The sequence below is a fragment of the Tenrec ecaudatus genome (genome assembly GCF_050624435.1).
Source record: "Tenrec ecaudatus isolate mTenEca1 chromosome 17 unlocalized genomic scaffold, mTenEca1.hap1 SUPER_17_unloc_2, whole genome shotgun sequence".
NCBI classification, from domain to species: Eukaryota; Metazoa; Chordata; class Mammalia; order Afrosoricida; family Tenrecidae; genus Tenrec; species Tenrec ecaudatus.
The window spans coordinates 745,355-756,123 of record NW_027457663.1 but is presented as its reverse complement, the minus strand read 5'-3'; positions in this window follow the sequence as shown (position 1 = coordinate 756,123).

The following is a 10,769-nucleotide window of genomic DNA, read 5'->3' as shown; positions in this document are numbered from 1 at the left end:
AAGAGCCCGCTAGTTAACATAGATCGTGCAAGTGTCTGCTAGTTAACCTACATAGTCCAAGTGCCAGTTAGCTAACCTAGTTAGTCCAAGGGCCCGCTAGTTGTCTTACAAAGTCCAAGTGCCCGCTAGTTAACCTAGATAGTCCTAGTGCCCGTTAGTTAACCTAGAGTGTCCAAGTTCCCACTAGGGGACGTACTTAGTCCAAGTCCCCGTTAGCTAAACTAGATAGTCCAAGTGCCCGCTAGTTAACATTGACCATCCAAGTGCCCGCTAGTTAACCTAGATAGTCCAAGTGCACGCTAGTTAACCTAGATAGTCCAAGTGCCCTCTAGTTAACCTAGATCGTCCAAGTGCCCGCTAGTTAACCAACATAGTCCAAGGGCCCGCTAGTTAACCTAAGTAGTCCAAGGTCCGCTAGTTAACCTAGATACTCCAAGTGCTCACTAGTTAACCTACATAGTACAAGGGCCGCTAGTTGACCTAGATAGTCCAAGTGTCCGCTAGTTAACCTAGATAGTCCAAGTGCCCGCTAGGTAACCTAAGTAGTCCAAATGTCCGATAGGAATCCTACATAGTCCAAGTGCCCGCTAGGTAACCTACATAGTCCAAGTGCCCGTTCGTTAACCTAGATAGTACAAGTGCCCGCTAGGTAACCTAGACTGTCCAAGTGCCCGCTAGGTTACCTACATATTACAAGTGCCCTTTCGTTAACCTCGATAGTCCAAGTGCCCGCTAGGAAATCTACATAGTCCAAGGGCCCGCTAGGCAACCTTGATAGTCCAAGTGCCCGCTAGGTAACCTAGAGTCCAAGTGCTTGCTAGTTAACCTACATAGTCCAAGTGCCCACTATGTAACCTAGATAGTCAAAGTGCCCGTTAGGTAACCTAGATAGTCCAAGTGCCCGCTAGGTAACTTATATTGTCCAAGTTCCCGCTAGGTAACCTAGATACTCAAAGTGCCCGTTACCTAACCTAGATAGTCCAAGTGCCCGTTCATTAACCTAGAAGTCCAATGCCCGCTAGGTAACCTAGATAGTCCAAGTGCTCGCTAGTTAACCTAGATAGTCCACGAGCCCGCTAGGTAACCTACATTGTCCAAGTGCCCATTCGTAAACCTAGATGGTCCAAGTGCCCGCTAGGTTACCTAGACAGTCCAAGTACCCGCTAGTTAACCTACATAGTCCAAGTGCCCGATAGGGAACCTACATAATCCAAGTGCCTGATAGGGAACCTACATACTCCAAGTGCCCGCTAGGGAACATCCATAGTCCAAGTGCCCGCTAGGCAACCTACATAGTCCAAGTGCCCGTTAGTTAACCTTGATTGTCAAAGTGCCTGCTAGTTATACTAGATAGTCTAAGTGCCCGCTAGGTAACCTACATAGTCCAAGTTCCCCCTTGGTAACCTTAATCGTCCAAATGCCTGCTAGGGAAACTACATAGTCCAAGTGACCGCTAGTTAACCTAGAAGTCCAAGTGCCCGCTAGGTAACCTAGATAGTCCAAGTGCTCGCTAGTTATCCTAGCTAGTCCTAGTGCCCGTTAGTTAACCTAGATAGTCCAATTGCCCACTAGGGGACGTACATAGTCCAAGTGCCCGCTAGGTAACCTAGATAGTCCAAGTGCGCGCTAGGGTATGTACATAGTCCAAGTGCCTGCTAGGAAACCTTGATAGCCCAAGTGCCCGCTATTTAACCTACATAGTCAAATTGCCCGCTAGATAACCTAAGTAGTACAAATGTCTGATAGGGATCCTACATAGTCCAAGTGCCCGCTAGGTAACCTACATAGTCCAAGTGCCCATTCTTTAACCTAGATAGTCAAAGTGCCCGCTAGGTAACCTAGACAGTCCAAGTGCCCGCTAGCTTACCTACATAGTCCAAGTGCCCGTTCGTTAACCTAGATGGTCCAAGTGCCCGCTAGGTTACCTAGACAGTCCAAGTGCCCGCTAGTTAACCCAAATAGTCCAAGTGCCCGTTAGGGAATCTACATAATCCAAGTGCCTTATAGGGAACCTATATAATCCAAGTGCCCGCTAGGCAACCTACATAGTCCAAGTGCCCGTTAGTTAACCTAGATAGTCAAAGTGCCTGTTAGTTAAACTAGATAGTCCAAGTGCCCGCTAGGTAACCTACATAGTCCAAGTTCCCGCTTGGTAACCTTAATAGTCCAAATGCCTGCTAGGGAAACTACATAGTCCAAGTGCCCGCTAGGTAACCTAGATAGTCCAAGTGCCTGCTAGTAAACCTACATAATCCATGGGCCCGCTAGTTAACCTACATATTGCAAGGGCCCCTTAGTTAACCAAGATCGTGCAAGTGTCCGCTAGTTAACCTACATAGTCCACGTGCCCGCTTGGTAACCTAGATAGTCCAAGTGCCCGCTAGGGATCCTTCATAATCCAAGTGCCTGCTAGGTAACCTAGATAGTCCAAGTGCCCGCTAGTTAACCTAGAAAGTCCTGGTTCCCGTTATTTAACCTAGATAGTCCAGGTGCCCGCTAGTTAACCTAGATTGTCCAAGTGCCCGCTAGGGATCCTTCATATTCCATGTGCCTGCTAGGTAACCTAGATAGTCCAAGTGCTCGCTAGTTAACCTAGATAGTCCTAGTGCCCGTTAGTTAACCTACATAGTACAAGGGCCCGCTAGTTTACCTAGATAGTCCAAGTGCCCGCTAGTTAACCTAGATAGTCAAAGTGCCCGCTAGTTAACCTCAGTAGTACAAATGTCCGATAGGGATCCTACATAGTCCAAGTGCCCGCTAGTTAACCTACATAGTCGAAGTCCCCGCTAGGTAACCTAGTCAGTCCAAGTGACCATTAGGTTACCTACATAGTCCAAGTGCCCGTTCGTTAACCTACATAGTCCAAGTGCCCGCTATGTAACGTAGATAGCCCAAGTGCCCGCTAGGAAACGTACATAGTCCAAGTGCCCTCTAGTTAACCTAGACAGTCCAAGTACCCGATAGGGAACCTACATAGTCCAAGTGCCCGCTGGGAACCTACATAGTCCAAGTGCTCGCTAGGCAACCTGCATAGTCCAAGTGCCCGTAAGTTAACCTAGATAGTCAAAGTGCCTGCTAGGTAACCTGAATTGTCCAAGTGCCCGCTAGGGAACCTACATAGTCCAAGTGCCCACTAGGTAACCTAGATAGTCCAATTACTCGTTAGCTAACCTAGATAGTCGAAGTGTCCGCTAGTTAACCTACATAGTCCAAGAGCCCGTTCGTTAACCTAGATAGTCCAAGTGCCCGCTAGGTAACCTAAGTAGTCCAAATGTGCGATAGGGATCCTACATAGTCCAAGTGCCCGCTAGGTAACCTACATAGTCCAAGTGCCCGTTCGTTAACCTAGATAGGCCAAGTGCCCGCTAGGTAACCTAGACAGTCCAAGTGCCCGCTAGGTTACCTACATAGTCCAAGTGCACATTCGTTAACCTAGATAGTCCAAGTGCTCGCTGGTAACCTACTTAGTCCAAGGGCCCGATAGGTAACCTTGATAGTCCAAGTGCCTTCTAGTTAACCTACATAGTCCAAGTGTCAGCTAGGTAACCTACATAGCCCAAGTGCCCACTAGGTAACCTAAATAATCCAAATGCCCGCTAGGGAAACTACATAGTCCAAAGGCCCGCTAGTTAATCTAGATAGTCCAAGTGCCCGCTAGTTAACCTAGATAGTCAAAGTGCCCGCTAGTTAACCTAGATAATCCAAGTGCTGATAGTTAACCTACATTGTCCAAGGGCCCTCTAGTTAACCTAGATTCTCCAAGTGCCCACTAGGGGACGTACATAGTCCAAGTGCCCGCTAGGTAACCTAGATAGTCCAAGTGCGCGCTAGGGTATGTACATAGTCCAAGTGCCTGCTAGGAAACCTAGATAGCCCAAGTGCCCACTACTTAACCTACATAGTCAAATTGCCTTCTAGATAACCTAAGTAGTACAAATGTCTGATAGGGATCCTACATAGTCCAAGTGCCCGGTAGGTAACCTACATAGTCCAAGTGCCCGTTCGTTAACCTAGATGGTCCAAGTGCCCGCTAGGTTACCTAGAAAGTCCAAGTGCCCGCTAGTTAACCTACATAGTCCAAGTGCCCGATAGGGAACCTACATAATCCAAGTGCCTGATAGGGAACCTACATAATCAAAGTGCCCGCTAGGCAACCTACATAGTCCAAGTGCCCGTTAGTTAACCTAGATAGTCAAAGTGCCTGCTAGTTAAACTAGATAGTCCAAGTGCCCGCTAGGTAACCTACATAGTCCAAGTTCCTGCTTGGTAACCTTAATAGTCCAAATGCCTGCTAGGGAAACTACATAGTCCAAGTGCCCGCTAGTTAACCTAGAGAGTCCAAATGCCTGCTAGTAAACCTACATAATCCATGGGACCGCTAGTTAACCTACATAGTGCAAGGGCCCGCTAGTTAACCTAGATCGTGCAAGTGTCCGCTAGTTAACCTACATAGTCCAAGTGCCCGCTACGTAACCTAGATAGTCCAAGTGCCCGCTAGGTATCCTTCATAATCCAAGTGCCTGCTAGGTAACCTAGATAGTCCAAGTGCCCGCTAGTTAACCTAGATAGTCCTAGTTCCCGTTAGTTAACCTAGATAGTCCATGTGACCGCTAGTTAACCTAGATAGTCCATGTGCCCGCTAGGGAACCTTCATAATCCATGTGCCTACTAGGTAACCTAGATAGTCCAAGTGCTCGCTAGTTAACCTAGATTGTCCTAGTGCCCGTTAGTTAACCTACATAGTACAAGGGCCCGCTAGTTGACCTAGATAGTCCAAGTGCCCGCTAGTTAACCTAGATAGTCAAAGTGTCCGCTAGTTAACCTAAGTAGTACAAATGTCCGGTAGGGATCCTACATAGTCCAAGTGCCCGCTAGTTAACCTAGATAATCCAAGTGCGCGATAGTTAACCTACATAGTCCAAGGGCCCTCTAGTTAACCTAGATAGTCCAAGTGCCCACTAGGGGACGTACATAGTCCAAGTGCCCGCTAGGTAACCTAGATAGTCCAAGTGCGCGCTAGGGTATGTACATAGTCCAAGTGCCTGCTAGGAAACCTAGATAGCCCAAGTTCCCGCTACTTAACCTACATAGTCAAATTGCCCGCTAGATAACCTAAGTAGTACAAATGTCTGATAGGGATCCTACATAGTCCAAGTGCCCGCTAGGTAACCTACATAGTCCAAGTGCCCGTTCGTTAACCTAGATGGTCCAAGTGCCCGCTAGGTTACCTAGACAGTCCAAGTGCCCGCTAGTTAACCTACATAGTCCAAGTGCACGAAAGGGAACCTACATAATCCAAGTGCCTGATAGGGAACCTACATAATCCATGTGCCCGCTAGGGAACCTACAAAGTCCAAGTGCCCGCTAGGCAACCTACATAGTCCAAGTGCCCGTTAGTTAACCTAGATAGTCAAAGTGCCTGCTAGTTAAACTAGATAGTCCAAGTGCCCGCTACGTAAACTACATAGTCCAAGTTCCCGCTTGGCAACCTTAATAGTCCAAATGCCTGCTAGGGAAACTACATAGTCCAAGTGACCCTAGTTAACCTAGATAGTCCAAGTGCCTGCTAGTAAACCTACATAATCCATGGGACCGCTAATTAACCTACATAGTGCAAGGGCCCGCTTGTTAACCTAGATCGTGCAAGTGTCCGCTAGTTAACCTAGATAATCCTAGTGCCCGTTAGTTAACCTACATAGTACAAGGGCCCGCTAGTTGACCTAGATAGTCCAAGTGTCCGCTAGTTAACCTAGATAGTCCAAGTGCCCGCTAGTTATCCTAAGTAGTACAAATGTCCGATAGCGATCCTACATAGTCCAAGTTCCCGCTAGGCATCCTTCATAATCCAAGTGCCTGCTAGGTAACCTAGATCGTCCAAGTGCCCGTTAGTTAACCTAGATCGTCCAAGTGCCCACTAGGGGACGTACATTGTCTAAGGGCCCGCTAGTTAACCTACATAGTCAAAGGTCCGTTAGTTAACCAAGATAGTCCAAGTGCCCGCTAGTTAACCTATATAGTCAAAGTGCCCGCTAGTTAACCTACATAGTACAAGGGCCCGCTAGTTGACTTTGATATTCCAAGTGCCCGATAGTTAACCTACATAGTCCAAGGGCCCTCTAGTTAACCTACATAGTCCAAGGTCCGCTAGTTAAACTATATAGTCCAAGTGCCCGCTAGTTAACCTAGATAGTCAAAGTGCCCGCTAGTTAACCTAAGTAGTAAAAATGTCCGATAGGGATCCTACATAGTCCAAGTGCCCGCTAGTTACCCTACATAGTCCAAGTCCCCGCTAGGTAACCTAGACAGACCAAGTACCCGATAGGGAACCTACATAGTCCAACTGCCTGCTGGGAACCTACATAGTCCAAGTGCTCCCTAGGCAACCTACATAGTCCAAGTGCCCGTAAGTAAACCTAGATAGTCAAAGTGCCTGGTACGTAACCTAAATAGTCCAAGTTCCCGCTAGGCAACCTACATAGTCCAAATACCCGCTAGGTAACCTAGATAGTCGAATTACCCGTTACCTAACCTAAATAGTCGAAGTATCCACTAATTAACCTACATATTCCAAGAGCCCGTCCGTTAACCTAGATAGTCCAAGTGCCCGCTAGGTAACCTAAGTAGTCCAAATGTCCGATAGGGATCCTAAATAGTCCAAGTGCCCACTAGGTAACCTACATAGTTCAAGGGCCCGTTCGTTAACCTAGATAGGACAAGTGCCCGCTAGGTTACCTAGACAGTCCAAGTGCCCGCTAGGTTACCTACATAGTCCAAGTGCACGTTCGTTAACCTAGATAGTCCAACTGCCTGCTCTTAATCTACTTAGTCCAAGGGCCCGCTAGTTAACCTAGATAGTCCAAGTGCCCGCTAGGGATCCTTCATAATCCAAGTGCCTGCTAGGTAACCTAGATAGTCCAAGTGCCCGCTAGTTAACCTAGATATTCCTAGTTCCCGTTAGTTAACCTAGATAGTCCAAGTGCCCGCTAGTTAACCTAGATTGTCCAAGTGCCCGCTAGGGATCCTTCATAATTCATGTGCCTGCTAGGTAACCTAGATAGTCCAAGTGCTAGCTAGTTAACCTAGATAGTCCTAGTGCCCGTTAGTTAACCTACATAGTACAAGGGCGCGCTAGTTGACCTAGATAGTCCAAGTGCCCGCTAGTTAACCTAGATAGTCAAAGTGCCCGCTAGTTAACCTAAGTAGTACAAATTTCCGATAGGGATCCTACATAGTCCAAGTTCCCGCTAGTTAACCTACATAGTCGAAGTCCCCGCTAGGTAACCTGGACAGTCCAAGTGACCATTAGGTTACCTACATAGTCCAAGTGCCCTTTCGTTAACCTACATAGTCCAAGTGCCCGCTAGGTAACGTAGATAGCCCAAGTGCCTGCTAGGAAACGTACATAGTCCAAGTGCCCTCTAGGTAACCTAGGCAGTCCAAGTACCCGATAGGGAACCTACATAGTCCAACTGCCCGCTGGGAACCTACATAGTCCAAGTGCTCCCTAGGTAACCTACATAGTCCAAGTGCCCGTAAGTTAACCTAGATAGTCAAAGTGCCTGCTAGTTAAACTAGATAGTCCAAGTGCCCGCTACGTAAACTACATAGTCCAAGTTCCCGCTTGGCAACCTTAATAGTCCAAATGCCTGCTAGGGAAACTACATAGTCCAAGTGACCCTAGTTAACCTAGATAGTCCAAGTGCCTGCTAGTAAACCTACATAATCCATGGGACCGCTAATTAACCTACATAGTGCAAGGGCCCGCTTGTTAACCTAGATCGTGCAAGTGTCCGCTAGTTAACCTAGATAATCCTAGTGCCCGTTAGTTAACCTACATAGTACAAGGGCCCGCTAGTTGACCTAGATAGTCCAAGTGTCCGCTAGTTAACCTAGATAGTCCAAGTGCCCGCTAGTTATCCTAAGTAGTACAAATGTCCGATAGCGATCCTACATAGTCCAAGTTCCCGCTAGGCATCCTTCATAATCCAAGTGCCTGCTAGGTAACCTAGATCGTCCAAGTGCCCGTTAGTTAACCTAGATCGTCCAAGTGCCCACTAGGGGACGTACATTGTCTAAGGGCCCGCTAGTTAACCTACATAGTCAAAGGTCCGTTAGTTAACCAAGATAGTCCAAGTGCCCGCTAGTTAACCTATATAGTCAAAGTGCCCGCTAGTTAACCTACATAGTACAAGGGCCCGCTAGTTGACTTTGATATTCCAAGTGCCCGATAGTTAACCTACATAGTCCAAGGGCCCTCTAGTTAACCTACATAGTCCAAGGTCCGCTAGTTAAACTATATAGTCCAAGTGCCCGCTAGTTAACCTAGATAGTCAAAGTGCCCGCTAGTTAACCTAAGTAGTAAAAATGTCCGATAGGGATCCTACATAGTCCAAGTGCCCGCTAGTTACCCTACATAGTCCAAGTCCCCGCTAGGTAACCTAGACAGACCAAGTACCCGATAGGGAACCTACATAGTCCAACTGCCTGCTGGGAACCTACATAGTCCAAGTGCTCCCTAGGCAACCTACATAGTCCAAGTGCCCGTAAGTAAACCTAGATAGTCAAAGTGCCTGGTACGTAACCTAAATAGTCCAAGTTCCCGCTAGGCAACCTACATAGTCCAAATACCCGCTAGGTAACCTAGATAGTCGAATTACCCGTTACCTAACCTAAATAGTCGAAGTATCCACTAATTAACCTACATATTCCAAGAGCCCGTCCGTTAACCTAGATAGTCCAAGTGCCCGCTAGGTAACCTAAGTAGTCCAAATGTCCGATAGGGATCCTAAATAGTCCAAGTGCCCACTAGGTAACCTACATAGTTCAAGGGCCCGTTCGTTAACCTAGATAGGACAAGTGCCCGCTAGGTTACCTAGACAGTCCAAGTGCCCGCTAGGTTACCTACATAGTCCAAGTGCACGTTCGTTAACCTAGATAGTCCAACTGCCTGCTCTTAATCTACTTAGTCCAAGGGCCCGCTAGTTAACCTAGATAGTCCAAGTGCCCGCTAGGGATCCTTCATAATCCAAGTGCCTGCTAGGTAACCTAGATAGTCCAAGTGCCCGCTAGTTAACCTAGATATTCCTAGTTCCCGTTAGTTAACCTAGATAGTCCAAGTGCCCGCTAGTTAACCTAGATTGTCCAAGTGCCCGCTAGGGATCCTTCATAATTCATGTGCCTGCTAGGTAACCTAGATAGTCCAAGTGCTAGCTAGTTAACCTAGATAGTCCTAGTGCCCGTTAGTTAACCTACATAGTACAAGGGCGCGCTAGTTGACCTAGATAGTCCAAGTGCCCGCTAGTTAACCTAGATAGTCAAAGTGCCCGCTAGTTAACCTAAGTAGTACAAATTTCCGATAGGGATCCTACATAGTCCAAGTTCCCGCTAGTTAACCTACATAGTCGAAGTCCCCGCTAGGTAACCTAGACAGTCCAAGTGACCATTAGGTTACCTACATAGTCCAAGTGCCCTTTCGTTAACCTACATAGTCCAAGTGCCCGCTAGGTAACGTAGATAGCCCAAGTGCCTGCTAGGAAACGTACATAGTCCAAGTGCCCTCTAGGTAACCTAGGCAGTCCAAGTACCCGATAGGGAACCTACATAGTCCAACTGCCCGCTGGGAACCTACATAGTCCAAGTGCTCCCTAGGTAACCTACATAGTCCAAGTGCCCGTAAGTTAACCTAGATAGTCAAAGTGCCTGCTACGTAACCTAAGTAGTCCAAGTGCCCGCTAGGGAACCTACATAGTCCAAATACCCGCTAGGTAACCTAGATAGTCCAATTACCCGTTAGCTAACCTAGATAGTCGAAGTGTCCGCTAGTTAACCTACATAGTCCAAGAGCCCGTTCGTTAACCTAGATAGTCCAAGTGCCCGCTAGTTAACCTAGATAGTCCAAGTTCCCGATGGTAACCTATATAGTCCAAATTCCCGATAGGGAAACTACATAGTCCAAGTGCCTGCTAGTTAACCTATATAGTCCAAGTGCCCGCTAGTAAACCTACATAATCCATGGCCCGATAGTTAACCTACATAGGGTAATGGCCTGCTAGTTAAAATAGATCGTGCAAGTGTTCGCTAGTTAACCTACATAGTCCACGTGCCTGCTAGGTAACCTAGATAGTCCAAGTGCCCGCTAGGCATCCTTCATAATCCAAGTGCCTGCTAGGTAACCTAGATAGTCCAAACCCGCTAGGTAACCTAGATAGTCCAAGTGCCCGCTAGGCATCCTTCATAATCCAAGTGCCTGCTAGGTAACCTAGATCGTCCAAGTGCCCGTTAGTTAACCTAGATAGTCCAAGTGCCCACTAGGGGACGTACATTATCTAAGGGCCCGCTAGTTAACCTACATAGTCAAAGGTCCGTTAGTTAACCTAGATAGTCCAAGTGCCCGCTAGTTAACCTACATAGTACAAGGGCCCGCTAGTTGACCTAGATAGTCCAAGTGCCCGCTAGTTAACCTAGATAGTCAAAGTGCCCGCTAGTTAGCCTAAGTAGTACAAATGTCCGATAGGGATCCTACATAGTCCAAGTGCCCGCTAGTTAACCTACATAGTCCAAGTCCCCGCTAGGTAACCTAGACAGACCAAGAACCCGATAGGGAACCTACATAGTCCAACTGCCTGCTGGGAACCTACATAGTCCAAGTGCTCCCTAGGCAACCGACATAGTCCAAGTGCCCGTAAGTTAAACTAGATAGTAAAAGTGCCTGGTACGTAACCTAAATAGTCCAAGTGCCCGCTAGGGAACCTACATAGTCCAAATACCCG